The sequence below is a fragment of the Mesoplodon mirus genome (genome assembly GCF_964341445.2).
Source record: "Mesoplodon mirus genome assembly, chromosome: 19".
Taxonomy (NCBI): domain Eukaryota; kingdom Metazoa; phylum Chordata; class Mammalia; order Artiodactyla; family Ziphiidae; genus Mesoplodon; species Mesoplodon mirus.
Window position 1 is genome coordinate 24657374 of NC_138995.1, and position 14842 is coordinate 24672215.

Genomic DNA, 14842 nt, shown 5'->3' on the forward strand with positions numbered 1-14842 from the left:
GTAAAAAAAATGGACCAAAGGCTTTAACAGATACCTCAGCAAAGAAAATATACAGATGGCAAATATGCCTAGGAAAAGATGCTTCACATAGTGTTATCAGGGAAATGAAAATTAAAAGAACAGTTCTCTACCACTACACATTCATTAGATTGACAAAAATTCAGAACACTGACATCACCAAATGCTGGCAAGGATGGGAAGCAACAGTATCTCTCACTCATTGCTGGTGGGAATGCAAAGTAAGTAGTACAGCTACTTTGGAAGACAGTTTGGTGGTTTCTTACAAAACTAAACATACTTTTATCGTATGTTCCGGCAGTTGTGATCATTTATATTTAGCCAAAGGAGCTGAAAACTTATGTTCAAGCAAACAACAAAAATATATATAGAGGGCTTCCCTGGTGGCGCAGTGGTTGAGAGTCCGCCTGCCGATGCAGGGGACATGGGTTCGTGCCCCGGTCTGGGAAGAGCCCACATGCCGCGGAACGGCTAGGCCCGTGAGCCATTGCCGCTGAGCCTGCACGTCCGCAGCCTGTGCTCCGCAACAGGAGAGGCCACAACAGTGGGAGGCCCGCATACCGCAAAAACAAACAAACAAACAAACAAAAATATATATAGAGAGAATGATGGAATATCATTCAGCACTAAAGAGCGATCAAGGTATGAAAAGACATGGAGGAAACTTAAATGCATGTTACTAAATGAAAGAAGCCAATCTGAAAAGGCTATGTACTGTATGATTCCAACTCTATGACATTTTGGAAAAGGCAAAACAGTGGAGACAATTAAAAAAAATCAGCAGCTGTCAGGGGTTAGTAGGGAGGGAGGGACAAAAAGGAAGAGCACAGAGGAATCTTAGGCCAGTGAAACTATTCTCTATGATACCATAATGATGGATACCTGTCTTTATGCATTTGTCATAAGCCATAGAATGTGTAACGCCAAGGGTGAACAATAATGTAAACTATGGACTTTGGAGGATAATGACGTGTCAATGTACATTCATCAGTTGTAGCAAATGTACCACTCTGGGGGATGTTAACGTGGAGGCTGTGCACGTGTGGGGTCAGGAAGCACGTGGGAAATCTCTGTACTTGCCACTCACTGTTACTGTGAAACTAAAACTGCTCTAAAAAATAAAGTCTATTACAAAAATTAAAAGAGTTTAATTTTTTTAATTTTTAAAATTATTTCTTCACCTTTACTGAGGTATAATGGACAAATAAAACTGCAAGATATTTAGAGCATACAATGTGATGATTTGATGTATGTGTTGTGAAAGGATTCCTTCCTTTCACAGGAATTGATTTAATTGACACATTCATCATGGTAGCATGTGCCAGCCTCAGCATGGGGACCATGGAGCTCAGTAAACACCTCCTCACCTGGCCAAGGTACCCTCCTGCAATTTCCTCCTGATGAAACTGAGTAGGATGGAAGTGCCTAGAAGTTAATATCCCCCAGGCATCAGCCCTCAGTCACTGGGAAAAGGAATCCAAGAGTAAACACCTCACTTCTTGGGAGGGATACCTCTAAGGAGCATTCCATAAGATCTAACAGAGGTCAGCAATGGGAATGAGCCCCAGATGACCATAAGGGTAACCTGCTCATTAACGTACTCCATGTTGCTTTCCTTCTCTTCCTTGTCTAGCTTCCCCACTCTCTTCCTGGTGCTTCAGGGATGATTTATCAAATCAATGGCTTGTACTCAATCTGTATCTCAGCATCTACTTCTGTGGGAACCCATCTTCAGACAATGTAATAAGTGCTTAATAGAACAGTGAGTCACTCAGACAATAGTAAAAGAATGTTTCAACAATCTAGCCAACAACCAGCACCACAAAGCTAATTTTTTTTTTTTTTTTTTTTTTGCGGTACACGGGCCTCTCACTGTTGTGGTCTCTCCCGTTGCAGAGCACAGGCTCCAGACGCACAGGCTCAGTGGCCATGGCTCACAGGCCCAGCCGCTCCGCGGCATGTGGGATCTTCCCAGACCGGGGCACGAACCCGCGTCCCCTGCATTGGCAGGCAGACTCTCAACCACTGCGCCACCAGGGAAGCCCCCAAAAAGCTAATTTTTAAGTAGCACTGTGCTAAGCACTTTCATGAATTATCTCATTTAATCATCACAACAAGCTTTATGGGGCTGGCATACTATTTATTCCCATTTTACAAATAAGAAGGCATCTACAAAGAGATGTTAGTAAAATTACGAATGTTACACAGCTACTATATGTCAGAGTCAGGATTTAAACTCAGTTTATTTTACAATCCATGCTCTTACACTTACCCTACACTTCTTCCCAGGACAGCTCCTATTACCATCCTCTATAATTAGTTCTGTATAGACTAACCAACCTACCAGTCAGATACATGATCTCAGTAGGAATTAGAATCAAGGTTATCCCTTCCTGTATCGCCTGTCTACTGGCAATGTGAATCCATTCCATATGTGATTCACCATGACAATGCAGTAAGGGCTTCTAATAGAACCTCACTTTGATTCCTCACAACTCTAGGTAAGTCAGGATCATATTTCACAAGCCTTGGCCTCCCTTTACATATTACAACATGGCTAGATCAATAGCTAGAGTGCTGGCATGTACATGTAAGAAAATTTAATTTGAATAATGAAGAATGCTTGAGCTTGTCTTTTACTCAGAGAATGTTTTGATACAGGACCCAAATATTACCAGAAAAGAGGACAGGCTGAACTGCTTGCTTTCTATATATTTCATGCCATTGTTGTAAACACTAGATTTAAGAAATGATGAACAACTAGTAAAAATCATCCATTTATAATGAGAATAGAAGATATATAGTAAATTATTTTTATTAAATCTAATATTTATATTTTAGAGCACCAAATATTTCAGCATTTATTGCATTTATTATTTTCAAAACATCATAGATGGTACGCTATATTTCTTTTAAAGAAAGCCTTTTGAACAGAGATCAGAATAAAACTAGTTTCAACAAAGTTATGAAGCTAGCTATTTGTATTTATTTCTTATCATGAGACATGGGTCTTATCAGACCCCCAAGACATTCTGAAAGAGTTTACACATCTGAAAGTCAAAAAGATACTGAAAAAAAAAATCCTTCTGGAAAGTACAAAAGAATAAAACGATTGGTGATTTTTAGAAAGAGAAAAGTGAAGGCACAGAGAATTTATATGACCTCCTCAAGGTCACAAACAGAGTTAGTGACAGAGCCAGGAACAGTGGCCAAATCTTTTGGACTCATTGTCCAACGCTCATTCCACCATACTTTATTCTCTCCATGGTGTGCCATTTGCTTCTTAGCTCAAGTCACTCAGATGTGCTCTTTGGCAAGGTGGACTATTCAAGGAAGTAAGAGACTCTTTTCCTCTCAAAATCTCCCCTGCCTCAGGCCCAACAGGGGAGTTGTCTTCCTTGTCACCCTGCCACAGCCTGCCCACAGAGATGTTCCACCAGGTGGGGCTCTGAGTGCCCACCAAGCATGTCAGTCCTTAACTTACACCGTTCTTTGGTACAGAACATCTGTGAATTCCAAGAGTGAGCAGATGGTGCTGAGTTGTGCCAGACTCAGCACCTCTCTCCTCCAAACTACTTTTCTCTCTTAGCATCCACAAACCATGGCAGGAGGGACCCTGTCTTCTGCAAAGCAAGAGGGAAGAACTGTAGGCAACGATATGCTTGAAAAGGAAAATATCTTACCTAGCTGCTCTCATTTATGGTATTAATTTACAATAAACTTGTGTCGTCTTCAATTTCCTGAAGTCACCAAGCTGTGGAAGCATATGGCCAATGGAAGAAGACTCATTTCATTGGAGAAGTCACTTTTCCCCATAGGTATTCTTTTAATTATGTTCTCAAGACATGCCTGTTGGAAATGTCTAGGTACATGTACTAAAGAATGATTGTTAGCAGGGTACCTTTAAAATATGCTTTTAATTATTTCATGCTACTAAATCTCAATTTGGATAAGATAAAATCTCAATCCAATATTTGTTAATGAAGTAAGAATGTTTGTCTTACTTTTGACAAAATAAAAGTCAGAACTTTGAGGAATATTATAAACAGTGTCCTACATGTGTGCATGGGGGGGATGTTAAAAATAATTTTATTCTTCATTTTTAAAAGGCTATTATTTACTTTCTGTTCGAAGTAAAATTAAAATAAAGCACTAAAATATTCACATTTTATCACTAATATTGACCTTCAAAATCAGAACTAAAATGCAAGACACACTGTCTTTTAGCAAAAAAAAAAAAACAATTCATGAGAAGATTTTAGGAAAATTTATTTGAAAAGCTAAAATCCAAATATAGCAGCTAGGAAATAATGTTCCTTGTTACTGGACCCAAGTTAACCATCTAGCCTCCCTTCATTCCATCCACTCAATGTTTGTTGAACACGCATTACAAACCAGGCTGAATTGGGGAAAATAAGTTTTCCACCCGTGAGTCTTTCTCTCCTGTGAGTCTCTGTTTTTACTCACACACAACACTATCCTCACAACAACACTTCACTTCTGATACTTCTGGTCCAAGTGTGTGGGAGTTTTCCTCACACCTAGCAATTCTCCAAGATACCAGCTGGGGGTCCGACAATTTAACTCAGTTCTGACACTCTCTAACTGGAGATAGTGTGGGACCCCACAGGTTAGGGGCTCAGTCCCCCAAGACTGCCTCTCCCCACCTCTACCTGCCCCACCTCAGATGCCAATTGCTTTCCCAGGTCACCACCTGTGCTTCTGACCAACTGGCTACAGATCGGAGGTTCCAATGAACCCCTCCTTGGGTTTGATTAATTTTCTAAAGCAGCTCACAGAACTCAGAAACACAGTTTACTTATATTTACCAGTGCTGACATGAATTTCTAGGCCCCAAATGGAGCTAACTCCAGCCGCCGGTGCCACATCAGCAAACTGAAACTTAAATAATTTTCATGTCCTTGCAAATGTTCACTTGACCAGAAACACAGGATGTCCACTCAGCCAATCACCAAATACCAAACCTATTCTGGGTGTTCTTACCCCAAACAAGGTTGACTATGTGGCCCCAGCCAACGAGATGTTTTCTATTTGTCTCTTTTTTTTCTTTATTCTTTATGATATAAAAGCATCCTGGTCATGGCTTGTGCTTCATTTTGCAGTTCTCTGAAAGGAGATGGTCTGCTTCACAAGGTGTTAAATAAAGTTTGTATAATCTAAATTTTCTTCTTCTTTAATCAATTTTAACATCAGTTTATTATAAAAGGATATGATAAAGGATACAGATGAATATTCAAATGGGATGGATGTGTAAAGCAAGGTACTTGGGAAGGAACATGGATCTTCCATGCCCTCTCCCAGCACTTCTAAGAATTCACCAATCCAAACGTTCTTTGAACTCAGTCCTTTCTGGGTTTTTGTGGAGGCTTCATTACATAGGCATGATTGATTTTTTTTTCATTCCACTTTATGATATGTTTATTTATAATTTTCCTGACATTATGAAGAGGCATAAACTGTATAATCTGTGCATATATGTGTTTTAAGAACACGGCAATATGATTTATGATTTATTTTTAAAACTTACAGTCTATCACTACTATATTGCAATACTACAAATTTAAACAAAGGCTAAAACTATTTTTAAAATATTGACAAGAGGAGCAAACAAACATCATTTAATAAATTGTTACTACTGAATTTAATGTTTTATTACACTGAATTATAATTATTATCTTACCAATATGTACAAACTCAAAAGAAGCACTCTTTCACAGGAAAGCATGATTAATTAAATCACCAGCAATTTGTGACTGATTCAACCTCCAGTACCTCTCTCCCCACCCCAGAGGTCAACGAGAGGTGGGACTGAAGGTTCCTACCCTCTAAACACATGGTTGGCTCCACTGGCAAGCAGCCCTCAACCTTAAGTGCATTTTAAAAGTCATCTCATTAACAAACAAAAGGCGCCTTTATCTTCTTATCACTTAGGAAAATTTACAAGGGTTTTAGGAGCTCTACATCAGGGATGGGTCAAAAACCAGAAAGGCAGGGATATGGGGACCAATAAATATATTTTCTATTATCTCACACAGACACTGCTTTAGGTGTGAGAATAGAGAACAAGACAGCTGAGAATCTTGCCCTCATGGAAACTACATCCCAACAGTAAGAGAAAGAAATAATAGACATAAACATAAGCCATACAAAATGATACAGGAAGTTTTTCATGAAATTTTGCTGTAAAGGCACATAGAAATATCTTTCCACCACTCTCCATCCACTGACTGTTTAAAGCTTCCTGCAGCTGACCAAGTACTGTGCCACTTGGTTTCTACGGTTTTGCACATGCTCTGCATATTCTTCATGAGGTGTCATTCCCCTCCCTTTACTCACTGTGCACCCCCCAATCCTACTCAAGAGTGATTTACTAGCAAATCTCTATCCTCAAAGATTCAGGAGAGATAGGAGCTTAATTGATCTAATCCACCCTGAAACACAGTAACTTTTGTCTTCAACCTTTTGTAGGGAACTGCATGGAGATACTCATCGTAACAAATCCCCTTGCTTATTTAAGATTTCTTATCCATCTCCCCCCTTAGCCTATGATTTTCATAGATGCATGGACTCTGTCCTTTATCTCTTCAGTGCCTGATACTAAACAAATCCTCAATATGACCATGTATTCACCAATCACATTTTCCTGCAATTCAAATCAATTAAGCCATCTAAAGATAAACAAGTGAATGAAAAATAAATTAAAAATGAAAAAACTTGGCCATATCTGAATTATAGCAAATAAGAGAAAGCAATGTATTTAACTTTGTCAGATCATTAGTATTTCTGTTTTTCAAGTCTATTTGAAAAGTGAAGGGGAAAAAGAGAAAAAGAGAAATGAGAAAGAGAGGAAAGGTTTAGAAAGAAGGCAAAACGAAGTATATTTTGTGATATGATTGCAGCTTTTCTGGTGAACCCCAAAGCAATTACAGAATTAAATGAGCTATGTCCTAGTTTCCTTATTTTGTTAAATATGTGCAATATTCTCCCAGCACGTGAGCTGTTCCAAAGGAATATTTTACTGCTTTTAAAATCTGTATTAACATCACAGGCCAGTTTGGTTCACTTGGACACGTCTGTTTTTGAGACCCTGATGGCACACCAGTAGCCAAAGAAGTAAGTGTAACTGCCAGAAATAGTTGATACAACCTCTGATGAATGGAGAAAGGGACTGGGTGTTTAGATTTTTATTCCATTCTTATGTACACAGATCTGACCTTGTCCTTTGTCCTTCAACATTTCCATTTGTTTATCTCAGTTTGAATTTAAAATTGGTGGAGGCTGGGAGGAATAGGAGAAAATATTATTTAGACAAAATGTTAGATGGTAAGTGTTTCCAATGATCTCTGGTTTACACAAACATACCAGATAGAGAGAAAGACACACATATTTTAAGTGCCTCTTATATGCTAAGTGCTTTACATACCTTCATCTCGAAGTGGATATTATGACTATTTTTCAAAAACACACTGAAACTTAGAGAGTGTGAACCGCTAAAATAAGGTGCAATGCTAAGGAACAGAGACAATGGATTCAAATTCAGGTCTGCCTGGACTGAAACCCATACTCTCTGCACGAAATCATGTTGTTACCATTGCTAAATGTAATCTCTTAAAAACAAACAAAAAATGTTCATTTCCAGGGGCTAGGGGTTAGGTGGGGAAACAGATCATGTTATTCCTTTACTTTGAGGTATTCCTCCGTAATATATAAAATCTTGAAAGCAGGGGATTTGAATTGGAATTCCAACCTGTATGTGAAACTCTATAAATCATTCTTTCATACCTGTTTATCAAGTCACATTAAAGTCAAATTCAAACACTTACTTTGAATTTAAGCACCTTTTCAAACTATTGTTTGTTTGTATCTACGTGCATGTGTCTTTGTACTTAAAGCCTGCCCAGCAGTAAACTAAAAACTGTACTAAATTTTCTAACTACAGCTGAATATTTCTTATATTAAATAACTAACATAGCAAATTCAATATAAACTTTCTCAGATAAAACCAAAAGCCACAGAAGAACCAATGTCACCTCTTCATTTGCAAAACGTGGGTACATCTGTCTATAAAATAGGCTAAACATAAATTCTATTAAATAATGATATCTAAAAATGTCTTGAGATCTAGGTGCCTTGAGGTCCGGAAGAGGAAGCATGATTGGAATGCATTGTTGTTAAGAGAATAACAATGATATACAGTGATTTGTCAGTAACATAATTAAATCATGTGCAAAACAAAGACGACACAGAGAAGTAATTACAATTCTGAACTACTATAGTCATTACCCTCATATCCAAACACACCATAATGAAGTTAGACACTTTCTAATATACTCATAACAAGAAACTTAAAAGAAGGACTATCACAGAATAGACTGGAATAGAATCCCTTTTCTCTCCCTTGTATTCTCATGATACTTGGCTAAATTTCTATGTTTTCATAGCTTTCTAAGTACTAAAATATAGAATTTGCCTATATTAGTTCACAGGCTACTGGGAAAGATCCTTCTTCTCTTTTCTACTTTGTATCTCTCATTTCTACTGTACAGTAGATGCTCAATATATATGTGTTAAATATTTACTAAAATGCATTACAGAAATAGATCACAACTGAGATAAATAATATAAGTTGTTCAAAATAGTTATTTCTTCTTACTTTTATTTATTTTATTTTTTAAAAATCTTTATTGGAGTATAATTGCTTTACAATGTTGTGTTGATTTCTGCTGTGTAACAAAGTGAATCAGATATAAGTATACATAAATCCCCATATCCCCTCCCTCTTGTGTCTCCTTCCCACCCTCCCTATCCCACCCCTCTAGGTGGTCACAAAGCACCGAGCTGATCTTCCTGTGCAATGCAGCTGCTTCCCACTGGCTATCTATTTTACATATGGTAGTGTGTATATGTCAGTGCTACTCTCTCATTTCATCCCACCTTCCCCTTCCCCTTCCCTGAGTCCTCAAGTCCATTTATTTATTTTATTTATTTACATCTGTGTCTTTATTCCTGTCCTGCCCCTAGGTTCATCAGAATCTTTTTTTTTTTTTTAAGATTCCATATATATGTGTTAGTATACGGTATTTCTTTTTCTTGTTCTGACTTACTTCACTCTGTATGACAGTCTCTAGGTCCATCCACCTCACTACAAATAACTCAATTTCATTTCTTTTTATGGCTGAGCAATATTCCATTGTATAGATGTGCCACTCTTCTTTATCCATTCATCTGTTGATGGACACTTAGGTTGCTTCCATGTCCTGCTTATTGTAAATAGTGCTACAATGAACATTGTGATATATGACTCTTTTTGAATTATGGTTTCCTCAGGGTATATGCCCAGTAGTGGGATTGCTGGGTCATATGGTAGTTCTATTTTTAGTTTTTAAAGGAACCTCCATAGTGTTCTCCATAGTGGCTGTATGAATTTACAACCAAGAGTGCAAGAGGATTTCCTTTTCTCCATACCCTCTCTAGCATTTACTGCTTGTAGATTTTTTGATGATGGCCATTCTCACTGGTGTGAGGTAATACCTCATTGCAGTTTTGATTTGCATTTCTCTAATAATTAGTGATGTTGAGCATCCTTTCATGTGTTTGTTGGCAATATGTATATCTTCTTTGAAGAAATATCTATTTAGGCCTTCTGCCCATTTTTTGATTGGGTTGTTTTTTTTTTGATATTGAGCTGCATGAGTTGATTGTATATTTTGGAGATTAATCCTCTGCCAGTTGCTTCGCTTGCAAATATTTTCTCCCATTCTGAGGGTTGTCTTTTCATCTTGTTTATGGTTTCCTTTGCTGTGAAAAAGCTTTTAAGTGTCATTAGGTCCCATTTGCTTCTTTTTGTTTTTATTTCCATTTCTCTAGGAGGTGGTTCAAAAAGGATCTTGATGTGATTTATGTCAAAGAGTGTTCTTCCTATGTTCTCCTCTAAGAGTTTTATAGTGCCTGGCCTTCCATTTAGGTCTTTAATCCATTTTGAGTTTATTTTTGTGTATGGTATTAGGAAGTGGTCTTATTTCATTCTTTTTTATGTAGCTGTCCAGTTTTCCCAGCATCACTTATTGAAGAGGCTGTCTTTTCTCCATTGTATATTCTTGCCTCCTTTATCAAAGATAACGTGACCATATGTGCATGGGTTTATCTCTGGGCTTTCTATCCTGTTCCATTGATCTATATTTCTGTTTTTGTGCCAGCACCATACTGTCTTGATTACTGTAGCTTTGTAGTATAGCCTGAAGTCAGGGAACCTGATTCCTAAGCTCCGTTTTTCTTTCTCAACATTGCTTTGGCTATTTGGGGTCTTTTGTGTTTCCATATAAATTGTGCAATTTTTTTGTTCTAATTCTGTGAAAAATGCCATTGGCGGGCCTCCCTGGTGGCGCAGTGGTTGAGAGTCCGCCTGCCGATGCAGGGGATACGGGTTCGTACCCCGGTCTGGGAGGATCCCATATGCCGCGGAGCGGCTGGGCCCGTGAGCCATGGCCGCTGGGCCTGCGCATCCGGAGCCTGTGCTCCGCAACGGGGGAGGCCACAACAGTGAGAGGCCCGCATACCGCAAAAAAAAAAAAAAAAAAAAAAAAAAAAAAAAAAAAAAGCCATTGGCAGTTTGATAGGGAGTGCACTGAATCTGTAGATTGCTTTGGGTAGTATAGTCATTTTCACAATGTTGATTCTTCCAAACCAAGAACATGGTATATCTCTCCGTCGGTTTGTATCATCTTTAATTTCTTTCATCAGTGTCTTATAATTTTCTGCATACAGGTCTTTTGTCTCCTTAGATAGGTTTATTCCCAGGTATTTTATTTTTTGTTGAAGTAGTAAATGGGAGTGTTTCCTTTATTTCTTTTTTAGATTTTTCATCATTAATATATAGGAATGCAAGAGATTTCTGTGCATTCATTTTGTATCCTGCTACTTTACCAAATTCATTGACTAGCTCCAGTAGTTTTCTGGTATCATCTTTAGGATTCTCTATGTATAGTATCATGTCATCTGCAAACAATGACAGCTTTAATTTTTCTTTTCCGATTTGGATTCCTTTTATTTCTTGTTCTCTGATTGCTGTGGCTAAAACTTCCAAAACTATGTTGAATAATAGTGGTGAGAGTGAGCATCCTTCTCATGTTCCTGATTTTAGAGGAAATGGTTTCAGTTTTTCACCATTGAGAATGATGTTGGCTGTGGGTTTGTCATATATGGCTTTTATTATGTTGAGGTAAGTTCCCTCCATGCCTACTTTCTGGAGAGTTTTTATCATAAATGCGTGTTGAATTCTGTCAAAAGCTTTTTCTGCATCTGTTGAGATTATCATATGGTTTTTATCCTTCAGTTTGTTAATATGGTGTATCACATTGATTGATTTGTGCATATTGAAGAGTCCTTGCATTCCTGGGATAAACCCCACTTGTTCATGGTGTATGATCCTTTTAACGTGCTGTTGAATTCTCTTTGCTAATATTTTGTTGAGGATTTTCACATTTATGTTCATCAGTGATATTGATCTGTTGTTTTCTTTTTCTGTGACATCTTTGTCTGGTTTCGGTATCAGGGTGATGGTGGCCTCGTAGAATGAGTTTGGGAGTGTTCCTCTCTCTGCTATATTTTGGAAGACTCTGAGAAGGATAGGTGTTAACTCTTCTCTAAATGTTTGATAGAATTCACCTGTGAAGCCATCTGGTCCTGGGCTTTTGTTTGTTGAAAATAGTTCTTAAAAGAAACTGTGAATTACATGCTAATGGGTTTAATAACTTTTGACAATTCCCTATTGCCTGCCAAGTGAAGTCTGTAAAAGGACATCTCGTGCATGGAGATGTGCTTTAAGGAAAGAACACTGGTTACAATGGGCAAAATGGACAACGTAAGTGAGAGTCTGAGCTCCAGCAGACCACTTAAGAGTCTATTAAAATATTTCAAATCAGCTGTATTACACAGTTGACTTAAGATGGTAGTGGTGGAATATGTGTGATAAATACTTGAGTTAGAATTGGTAGGACTTGGCCACTGATAAGATGTAGTAATGCAATAGACAGGGGCTATGTTTGTGAAGTCAGGTAATACTGAGGTTGGTAGGCCATTAAAGAAAAAATAATGAGGGAAGAAGGAAAGAATAGTTCTGGGGAGATAAGATTCTTTCCCTTCTGGACATAGATTCCTAATGACTTCTAGGCACTGCATATGTCTTGGTAATGCATGCTGTTATCTTTTTAAGTAAAAGTGATGTAATTTTGACTCATTTCCTTTTATCTTCAGTGAAGGCTGAGAATAATTGCTTAGTCTCCATTTTATCCTCTCAGAAATTGTTGTCAGGTTAGCCTTTAATATTTCCTTTGCCATGCTAAATTCTAGTTTAACAATCCATCAGGCTTCTATTATCTGGTTCAATCATCATATCTCTAATACTCTCTATACTTCAGCCTTATTTAGCTTGATATATGTATATGTGTATATATATATATGTGTATATATATATATATATATATATATTTTGTAAACCATCTCTATCTGGGCAATGTAGACAAAAATATAGGCTGCATAACATTACGGTGAGAAAATCTTTCTCAAGGTATGGCATTCTAAGATTGGGAGCATGGAGGTGATGCTGACAGATTGCCATTGTTACAGATAATTCATAAACCTGGGTACTCTTCAGGGGTAGACACTCATGCCATTCTTCTAGAAATTCCTCACTTTATTCATTTGGAGGGGTGGGCAGTGCAACACCCTCTAATGAATAGCATTCTTCTCAAACCAACTCTTCCTAGGGAAGCCCCCACTGGCTTTCCATTCTTAGGCAAAGCCACCTATTGTATCCATATATTCCTCTCCTTCATAGCATTTGCCACAATTGAGAATGTACTTCCATGTACATAATTATTTGATTAAAGTCTGCTTTCCCCACCAGACTATACTTCATGGGATTTTATCTGCTATTACTCAAAAGTATATTTATAATGCTCAGTGTAAGCAAGCCCTTGCAAAAAGAAATATCTAATAAATATGCAATGAATGAGTGGAAAAGGCTGGAAAATTTATATCAATATGGAAGAGATTTTTGAGTCTAAAATACATGATTTCACTGTTCCATTTAACTCTAAGAAACTGATTTGTTACCTGTAAGAAAGTTTCGGGATATTCAGTTTTCAAAATCTGCTTTATAAATGAAGAAAATACATATAATGGGAATCATATATATATATATATTGGGTTGGCCAAAAGTTTTGTTCAGTTTTTTCTTCTAAGATGGCTCTAGTAGTATTTAGCTGTCTTTAACTTTATTTAGAACAATTTTGTTAGATTTTATGTGACAGCTATCATATCAGCATGCATTTAAAAAAAGACTTAATCAAAATTGGTGAATTTTTGTGTAGCCATTTTAACACTGAAGATGGAAGAAGAAAAGCAACATTTTGGGCATATTATGCTTTATTATTTCAAGAAAGGTAAAAACACAACTGAAATGCAAAAAAAAAGATTTGTGCAGTGTATGGAGAAAGTGCTGTGACTGACTGAACATGTCAGAAGTAGTTTGTGAAGTTTTGTGCTGGAGATTATTCGCTGGACAATGCTCCACTGTCTGGTAGACCAGTTGAATTTGACAGCGATCAAGTCAAGACATTAACTGAGAACAATCAACATTATACCATGCGGGAGATAGCCAACATCCTCAAAATATCCAGATCAAGGAACTGAAATCACTTGCACTAGCTTGGTTATGTTAATCGCTTTGATGTTTGGGTTCCACATAAGTTAAGCAAAAAAAACCTTCTTGAATGTATTTCTACATGTGCTTCTCTACTTAAACGTAATGAAAATGTTCCGTTTTTAAAACAAATTGTGGCGGAAGATGAAAAGTGAATACTGTACAATAATGTGGAATGGAAGAGATCATGGGGCAAGCGAAATGAACCACCACCAACCACACCAAAGGCCAATCTTCATCCAAAGAAGGTGATGTTGTGTATATGGTGGGATTGGAATGGAGTCCTCTATTATGAGCTCCTTCCGGAAAACCAAATGATTAATTCCAACAAGTACTGCTCCCAATTAGACCAACTGAAAGCAGCACTCAATGAAAAATGTCCAGAATTAGTCAACAGAAAATGCATAATCTTCCACCAGGATAATGCAAGACTGCATGTTTCTTTGATGACCAGACAAAAACTGTTACAGCTTGCCTGGGAAGTTCTGATTCATCTGCCATATTCACCAGACATTTCACCTTTGGATTTCCATTTATTTAGGTCTTTACAAAATTCTTTTAATGGAAAAAATTTCAATTCCCTGGAAGAGTGTAAAAGGCACCTGGAATAGTTTTTTGCTCAAAAAGATAAAAAGATTTGGGAAGATGGAATTATGAAGTTGACTAAGAAATGGCAGAAGGTAGTGGAACAGAAAGGTGAATACGTTGTTCAATAAAGTTCTTGGTGAAAGTGAAAAATGTGTCTTTTATCTTTACTTAAAAACCAAAGGCACTTTTTGGCCAACCCATATATATCAATAATAATATGAGCTTAGCACAAACACAAAATAAAGCAAATGAAGATAAAGTCTTAGACAAGAAATCATACTCCTGCATTAGAACTGCTGGCAAGCTTCACAGGAATACGGAATAAATTGTTGATCTACTTATATGCATGAGATGGTTTGCTACAAACATTTATTTTTAGAGATTGTTATTTTCTAACTGCACAATAAATTGCTGTTATTTGCATAATATAATTGTTGCTTCTTTGATTTTCTATCCAGATAGGGAATTATTAATATTTAGTCATACTTGAGATGGATGCTTTGTCACTGAGTA